The sequence below is a fragment of the Siniperca chuatsi genome, linkage group LG23, assembly GCF_020085105.1.
Source record: "Siniperca chuatsi isolate FFG_IHB_CAS linkage group LG23, ASM2008510v1, whole genome shotgun sequence".
In the NCBI taxonomy this organism is placed as follows: domain Eukaryota; kingdom Metazoa; phylum Chordata; class Actinopteri; order Centrarchiformes; family Sinipercidae; genus Siniperca; species Siniperca chuatsi.
In genome coordinates, this window is record NC_058064.1 from 16,211,854 (window position 1) to 16,221,144 (window position 9,291).

The window sequence follows — 9,291 nt, forward strand, 5'->3', positions numbered from 1 at the left end:
GGCCAATGTCCCATGTCTTTGAAACTAATAAGTCCTGGTGGAAGTGAGGAGTTCATGTAACATTTCCAAAGTGCATAACTGTATATGCATGATTCCACAGGTTACAAGATTTCTGGAATATTAGGGAAATTATCCAATTCTCTAAAGAGAAGTCATGGAATATCAGGCACATACATACATACATACATGCATACATACATACATACATACATACATACATACATACATACCTTTTAATTCATTTTAATTTCTTGCCATTAATCATTTTGTCGGATTAGCTGTCACATTTTCGGTCAGATCTCTTCAATACAGACCTCCCTCTCTCGTACTTGTGTATATCAGAATCAGAATCAGAAATACTTTATTGATCCCCGAGCGGAAACTCTTTTGTTACAGCTGCTCACTATCACGTCAGTGCACACAGGAATAGAAGTTCTAAGCAAATCAAAATATAATACACTATAATACAGGCAAGATAAATTAAGTACAAAGTGGATATAAGTATAAAATTAAAATGTAAAGTGTAAAGTACAAAGTGGATTTACCGGTTGATGATAAGTATGTACGGTATAATAATACAATGTAATAATATATGCACACACATACACACACACACACACACACACAATGCAAATTTTGTACATAAATGCTGAGTCATTTAATGATGGAAGGCTGCCCTAAAAAACACGTTTTATAAGAGAACTTTTAGAGTCAAGGAAATGTAATTTTTTTTTGGAAAGATCTTTGAATATATGTATTGTCTCTGTATCTATTAGAAATGTGTATACTGTACCTTGTAGGGCACGCATATCCATCAGTCACACAAAAGATCTGCACACTGTACTGACAGCACCACTACTGCCACCTACTCCACCCTACTGACCATGTTTCCTTAATTCAACAAGCAACCTTATTATTATTTACGGCATACAAAGAACGTGTCAGTCAGCAGAGTTATGTCTGCTTAGAAGTAGGTTTGCATCTGGGTTTGAGATTGACAAGTCTTGGATGTTGGAATTTCCTTGAACACACCACCAAAGAAGACTTTGCAAACCAGTCCTTGCTTGGTTCTGCGTTGTTACTCGACAATAATGCAACTTTAATGGAAAAATAAAGGTAAAAGAATGTACAGTATAATAGATAATCTATCTCATGAAAGTTGTAAGTCTCTGTAGATTCATGAATGGAAACCAACTGAGCGACTGTTTAGGGGCAACAGCATGTAGATGAGCTATTCACAGAAAGTGTGTCTGTCACATTGACTCATGGTAACAACCTGCTCTCCCAACCTCCGCCGCTGACCCAGAAGTTTAACAGGAAACCAACACACAACAAAGTGACCCAGCGCTGGGGCCGGTGACCCCGTTAGCGGAGCCCCATCAGTACCCCAGTTTCACTCTGCTAACATTAAAGACAACTGGACTTGATGGAAACTGCATCAAACCCAAGGGCTCCATTCTGAGGCTGCCTGCTTGGCCTTGTTTCCTGGACAGAGCAGAGGAGCAAAACCCATATGTCAGACAATATAATGCCCTATGAAGCATACCACCCCAGTGGTATCTGACAGACAGGAGGAAAAGAGCACACATGCATAGACACACAATCTGATTTGAGGACAGGGCTTTCTGGATGGCCGCTCTGGCAGATGAAGAGACAGCAGTGACATAGAGTCTGTTTTAGTCAGTGTCCGTATTTGTGTGTGTGTGTGTGTGTGTGTGCATGTGCTCATGTCAATGTGTTTACATGCATTTGTTTGCATCTGAGAGTTTGTGTATGCATGTGTGTCCTATAAGAATGTGCATATGCTCTGTTTGTTTTTTTGTTGTATATGTGCATGTCTACTTTGCGTGTGTTTGTGTATCTCAACTTGGCCTGGCATTGTTACTGGGCTATACTTGCCCTCTCTAATACACACTTAGATACTTACACACACTACTCATTCTATCTCCCACTCTTTGTCCCTTGCGCAGATGGCATGTGGGTCTTTCCTCTTCTATTCTGTCCTTGTGGTCCCTCAGTACTGAGTCTCTGGGCTGGGCGAAAGCCATATGTCCCAACTAAACTGACCTAACTCACACCTCACTGTCTGTCTGTAGAGAGACAAACAGGTAAGTTGACTGACGTTTTTATTAGCTCTCTCTGTCTGCCATCACTAGCTCAAAGCCATACATTGCCTTGTGTCATTTTTCTTGATTGTACTGAAAGTCTTGAAAATCCTCATAGAGGAACAATTTGGTATTTCAGTGCTAAAAAACAAAACAGGCTCCGTGTTTCAAAAGTTAAAGCTCCATGTGTCTCTTTTGTCTCAGCTGTCCTTTGCTGTCCCCGTCTCCCACGGCTTTCATTCCCAAACAAACAATCCCACTCTCCCTACTCTCCATATGCTGTTCTCTGACCATTTACCTTGTTGGCCCTCTCACCCCTCGTGTCCCAGTTCATACACTAGTTCAACCCCCAGCGCTGGAAAACAGGGAATACAGCTAAATACACTGAGCATCTGAGCAACATAGCAGGAGAGCTTACATGATATATAATAAATGCGTTGTGGCAAAGGTCAAACTAACATTCCAACAACTCACCACACACACATAATTTACCAGAGCTGAACAAAATCTGTCTTGTCATCACTCATTGGTCAGCTTGCACTTAGGCCTGTAACTGATACTTCAAAGATTCCAGGTTTTCAAGGCAAACATACCGTAGTGACACTTTGCCATACCTTAGAGCAGAGATCTCAAACTACTGCACTTGGGGCCTGATCCAGCCTGCAAGACAATTTCAAATGGCCACCCACATGTTCAAAATGTATTGCTACATCCGTCCCACAAATAATGTTTTTATTTTTTCCTATGTAAAAATGTTTTATTTAAATTATTTACTGCAAAATCTGATGTATAAAAATTGGCTCTTTATTTCACATTTTGCATTTAACTAGCATAAATGCACAAACATGAACATGTTTACTACAAACAACAGCACTCCTGATTTATCCTGGCGCATCTCATACCAAAATGGCCCATTCTAAACCTAAAGGAGCACAGACAGTTTCGGCAGAGATGGATAGTTCAATATTTTTTGTGAAGTATAATGTGACTGCTCCCTGTCTCATTTGCAAGGAGAAAGCCTGCGGTTCTCTAGGAATACTATCTCAAGCAGCATTACTCTACTGAACATGCAGAGTAGTATGGAGAAAGTGGAAGGAGGAACGTTGTTCAGCTTCAGCGTGTAGAAAGTTGGTGAAAAGAAAACACTGGTCAGGATTTTGTTCCTTTATTATTTACTTCTGTATCGGGGTTGTTAGTCTCACTTCCCATGGAGTTACACTGTTTTTGTGGTTCCCTTTTCTCAAGACGATGAGAGTATCCTGGCATGTTTTGCATAGTGTCCTACTGTATTTTGTATCGTATTCATGGAGAGAGGAATGTCAGCGTGGAACTTATGTGACACATGTAGACTGAATTTGGAAATACTCTTTTCAACCGCAGTATAAAGAAAATATAGAAGTTCAAATGCAATTTTCAGCTAATATCACCACTTTTGAGATGTGTACACCTGTGAGATGCTGCTCAGTTTTGTCATTTATACACACCTACTGTGTGAATGTGATTTTTAAAACTGTTTGCTGCGATCTAGTTTGTACATCCATGTACATAGACTATATGAAAGCATATTACATGTAGAAATATTACACATTATTACTTTTAATACGTTTTTTTTTCAATACTAAGAAGAAAAATTGTTGTCAGTACACCTCACAAGATACATTAGAGGCGCTTGCACTAATCCCCCTCCTTCACACACACATACACACACACACAATCAGAAACACACATGCCCTCTTCCCCATATACCCTCCATGTCAGATGTACAGATATGATGCTTACTGGCTGCCCACTGGCCCCATAGAGGCTGAGAAAGCCGATTGGCTGGATGCTGACTGTGTAGTCATGGAAACTGACTTGAGCCCTGTGTGTGACCTCATGAAGGCCACATAAAAGCTGGGTTACAGAGAGAGGGAGAGAGGGGGAAAGTGTCTATGTGTGTTTTAGAGAAAGAGAGAGAGCGTGACTGACACTGTTACTCAACCCAGTTCAATGTGTGTTTGTTTTCCATAGTTTAAAAGCAGAGTCCCTTGAGCACTTACATACTAAATTAAATACCATAAGGATGTGTGTGTGTGTGTGTGTGTGTGTGTGGGTGTGTGTGCATGTGTGTGGTATGAAAATAGCAGCTGACCTACAAGCGTCCCCGGAGAGGTGGCTCTGCTGCCGAGTGGATACCCATCAGAGAGACGACCAACCCTGGTAAAGAGAAACAGAGAGAGAGTCAGGTCGACAATAACATTGTGAGATACACACACACACACACACATACATACAGCTAAAACACCACTACAGAGATAATAGTAGAGAAAGGAGAAAAGAGGAAAAAAGAAGTGTAGAGCAGACAAGATCGTCAGAGAGATGGAAGGAGAGTGGAGAGCGAAGCAGAGATGAACAAACAAGAGGAAAATCAATGACTATAAGAGGAGACCAAGTCAGAAAAAGAGAGCGACGGGAACTCCTAAAGATGAGAAAGGGAATGAGGAATAAGGAAAAAAAGAACTGAAGTTAGTGAAGAAGGTAGAACTACAAGTAGTAGAGGAAGCAAAGTGTAAAGAGGATCTAGCTACAAAACAATAGATTAATACATGTGTAGGTCAATAGCTCAACACTTCGAACAACTGAATACACTGTTTAAAAAACTGTTTGTTCTTGTAATGTCTTTTGTGTGAAGTGTGCAGAGCAGAATGAATCCTTCCTCCAGGGAATCTGTTTAACACCAGACTTCCCTTTTATTTTTTTAGGGGGTTGTTTAAAACACTTGTCCTTGTCCTCCAGATTTGGAAATTACACTGGTTAATGTTGCTATTTGTTTTGTTGTTGTGCTTGCTTTCATTGTTCAGCTCATTGTGGAAGAAAACAAAAGGAGCTACAACACTTGCTCTGTAGAAACAAGAAGCTCTATTTATTCATTAAAACATGATTTTGTGGAGCAAGTGCTGCACCTTTTCTGTTGGCAGCACCTTGTCTCTAGCTGTGTTTTTTGGGGAAATGCAGTCCCAATCCAACCCTATCTGGTTCAATTCTCTTCAAACCTAGCCAGTCTTGCTTGAGATCCAATGGAAAAAGCCAAGCTATTAGCTATTATTACATAAAAATGCAATTTAATATAAAGTGGGTAGAGTAAATTGAGAATTATCTTAATGAAGAGCGTTAGTAGGTGTGGCCTCTGTGGTTCACCTGCAGAGGGAGTCAGGTGCTCACAACTCCTTTAGACTTACACACACTTCTGCACATTTGTAGATTGGAAATATGCTCACTGCTACACTTATATACACAAATTCATCCTCACACACTCAAAGGCACGTCCAGTACAGACACTGTGAGCATGGACGCGGCTAATGAAGCTGAGGACAAAGACAGAACATTGCCTGTGTGAAATATAAACTCTGGGTAAACATCCAGATCAGTGGATCTCCACTTGGCAGGCCTCAGCTGCCTTTCTGCCACGTCCAGCCGCAAAACCACCATCCTCCTCCCCTTGTTCCAACCCAACACATCCCTCTTAAACATCAGCCATTAGATAAATACACACAAACACACACACACACACACACACACACACATACAGTTCCATTTATTACTCTTTAAAAAGGTCACCGTTTTCTCTGGCTAAGCGCCCTGCGCTATTGATAATTTTATGCATAAACAAATGGCAAATTTGTGCCACATAAATATGTATTAGCAATTAATAATGGTGGTGTGTGTGAGGGGACGCCAGGTGCATGCCGAGTGGGGCTGGCTGGCTGCTGGTGTAGCCGCTGAGCTGGACTGGTGGCTTTATGCTGCTAGCTGGTCTCCCTCTCCTCCACTGTGTCTGCACAATGGCCACTTAGGCACACACCAGCAGAAAAACACACTGAGACAAGCACACATACATACAGTACACCCAAATACCCCCACACACAGTTTAGAAGGTACACACAGGCATGTAGTTACAAAATGAACGCATACATAATAAACACATACAGTATATTACACCTGAGTAGAGTTAAATATTAACTTCAACACATTTGCATGTAAGTACACGTGTGTACATATGGACAGACATACACACACACACACTATGACAGGGCAGCATTTATGCACAGAGGCAGGCCTGAGGAAGTGATCGCACAGCGGGCTTAATGTCCTCTCTCTCCCTCCCACCTGGAGAACAATGCATTACATTACATTACATTTCACACCACTGAGAGCAAAGCAGGACTAAACACAGGCTTCAGTCGTCTAGGTGCAGTGGTACTGTAAATATTTCTGGTCAGTTTCATGAGGGGAAACATAGGCAGATACTAGCTGTGGGTCAAGCAGAGTAGGTCACTGATTAAGTTTGCTTAACATGTTGAGTCCTTGTCCTGGTGTATCATATATATTTTTATCGAACAGCTTACTTCACATACAGATGATATTGCTTCAGTTGTTTGTCAGTTTAATAATTATATTGAGCCAAAGGTAGCCCCGTTTGGACGGTTCCATAGAAAAGCTCAGCGAAGCGGCAGTGCGCTGGCTGCAACCAGACATACATGTGGCAAACCAACCAGTTAGTCTTCATCCTTGAAAGTCTTTTCTCTTGTAAAACCTAATAATACTGTTTGAAAACACTTCCAATAAAGCATAGATCTCACCTTTGTGTCGGTTATCGAAGTTTGTTTTAGAGTGTAGAATGGACTCATTCCTGCCCCTTGTGACCATTGGGGGAAAGACAGCCACTACAACTGTCAAGTACCAGGTGGTGTTTTCCACCCTCCAGCTTCAGCGGGCAGTAATGAGCCCATGACAGTTTTGCGCACCACAATAAGGCAAGGAAGATGCAACACTAGACAACTTACTGCGACACAAAGATGAGATTTATTCTTTATCAGAAGTGTTTTCTAACAGTAATTTTCGGTTTTACAAGAGAAAAGACTTCAAGGATGCTTCCCAAAGCTTTTCTATGGGAACCACACAAGGCTAAGCTAAAGGATGTGTTATAAATGTATCCACTGACATCAGTAAGTGAAATACTTAGGAACAATTACAACAACGTCACAATCTGGAAAAGAAAGAAAAATCAAACAAGAACCTAGATAATCCCACCCTGTCACCCCATTGAATCCGATCCCCCCCCCATTTGCATGATACTGTGCAATAAAAATAATATTTTATTTAATAATATACAATATGTAAAATTCAAAATTTATTGTGTTCTAATTCCAAAATGAAATCTACTAAATAAGGGGTTGACAAATGCGTTAAAATTAAGACACTTGAAATACGCGTAAAATGTAAAATCTCTTAATGTGGGGTATTAATTCACCCAGCCAGCCACATTTTGATGGTTGGTACAGTAGTTTCCTTCCAAAACATGTGAGTATAAATTTTGATGTCATAAGGGCATGAAAGGTTCCTGAGCTGTAACGAGGTTCACCACTGATACAGATAAATTGGGAATGATCAATAAAGAATTTGGTTCAAGATTAGAGTTAATGACTTTGGTAAATAATGTTTGAAAAAAAATGCAAAGACGGCGAAGGAGAAAATGATTAAAATACTGACAAGTGTAAACCAGATGTATACATTTGACCTCAGTTTCTTTTAGGACAGCAAAGCCAGTAAGGGATATTTAAAAGATATTGTGCAGGAGTTGCAGAGGTCGTGTGTGTGTGTGTGTGTGTGTGTGTGTGTGTGTTATGTTGTCCGTCTGGCATGGTGAGAGCAGGCTGGCTCCCCTGTAGAGCTCTATCACTCTGCTTGGCTAAACACAATCACACAACCTTAACCCAACTCAAACGGCCCACTGAGAGACGGAAAGAGAGAGGCAGAAAGAGGCAGAAGAGGGAGAGAGAGAGAGAGAGAGAGAGAGAGAGAGAACAGGGCACCTACATGGATATATACTGTATATGTGTGTGTGTGTGTGTGTGTGTGTGTGTGTGTGTGTGTGTGTCCTAGGTGCAATTGCAGGACAAAAGGCAGTCCCATCTGTTCCATTGTCACAGGGTCTTTAATACGGATCAGATAAACATGACATTTGGGATGAGTGGCCAAGCTCATGTTATAAACCCTGACATCAGACCCCTGCCTACTACCATGTGTGTGTGTTTGTGTGTGTGTGTGTGTTTAGGCGCATGCATTTGTGTCCTCCTTTTACTATCAACCAGAAAAAGCAGCGCACATTTAACTGTATGTATCCTGTGTATGTAATTTTTCAATCTTACCACTATTTCAATCTGTCTGTGTGTTTGTCCTTTCTGTGTGTGCACTGTTGTTGTGTGTGCCCTTGTGTGTGTGTGTATTAGTTGTATAACCTGTTCCCATTCTCAGAGGTGCAGGGCAGGGCTGACACACTGGATCTGTAGCGGCTGTGGAAGGATTAGCAGCCCATTGGCCTAATCAGAGGAGGTAATCAGACTATTCTCTATCATGACAACAATCAGCCGAGAGAGACACACATCTGCCTATTGAGCTCAGCTCTAATGCCATAATAGTGATGAAACATCTGGTCATTTGGGGCTCAATGCAATCAGAAGAGGGATTGGGACAGTTGCAGATGGCAGACCTATAGTAATTATCTGTTTTAGGCAACAGAGATGCAGACAGAGGGATACGCACAACACTCAGGTTCACAGGCCACCCTGCTTCAGTAACAATGAGCCCACACTGGGAGAAACATGTCAGTGGTCCTGAAGAGAGAACAAATTGGATTTCCATCATTCAGAGCATCTTTCTGAACTATTCATTTGAAAGATAAAGACACAACTGGACACACACAACAGCCTTGACTGCATCTTTTCTGTGTTCTGTATGTCATTTTCTGACCATATAGGTACAATAGTTCATGGGTGCAGTGCTTTTTGGCAAAGTGGTCGTGCTTAAAATGGTCCTACACGATGATAACTTCATTTTAATGATGACGAGTCAAATCGAGTCAAATGGCTGCCTGAAAAGTAGGAAATCAATCTAAAAACTTGCCGCAGTCAGCAGTTGGTATACAAAATGCGTAGTAACGGACTAAAACATCCAAAATCAACAGTACCATTTTTAAAGCCTACAAGAAGCAACACACAATCCATGATTTGATCATTTAAAACACTGTAGCTTTCAACAGGCCATTATAGATGGCACTGTGACCTAGCCTCTCATTGACCTGTTAGAATTAAGCAAAACATCAACAACCTGATCAGATTGCAGATGGATAGATTTCTACCTGCAGCTC

General features: G+C 41.2%; 1 protein-coding gene across 1 annotated transcript in view; it reads right to left on the reverse strand.

Annotated features, from left to right (window-relative positions):
* sox5 (SRY-box transcription factor 5) overlaps positions 1-4,301 on the reverse strand; it is a 198,913-nt gene extending 194,612 nt beyond the window's left edge. Inside the window, exon 1 of the mRNA XM_044186029.1 lies at positions 4,237-4,301. The gene's annotated coding sequence lies outside the window, so the exon portion shown is untranslated. The remainder of the gene's footprint in view (positions 1-4,236) is intronic.
* Positions 4,302-9,291: the final 4,990 nt, after the last annotated feature.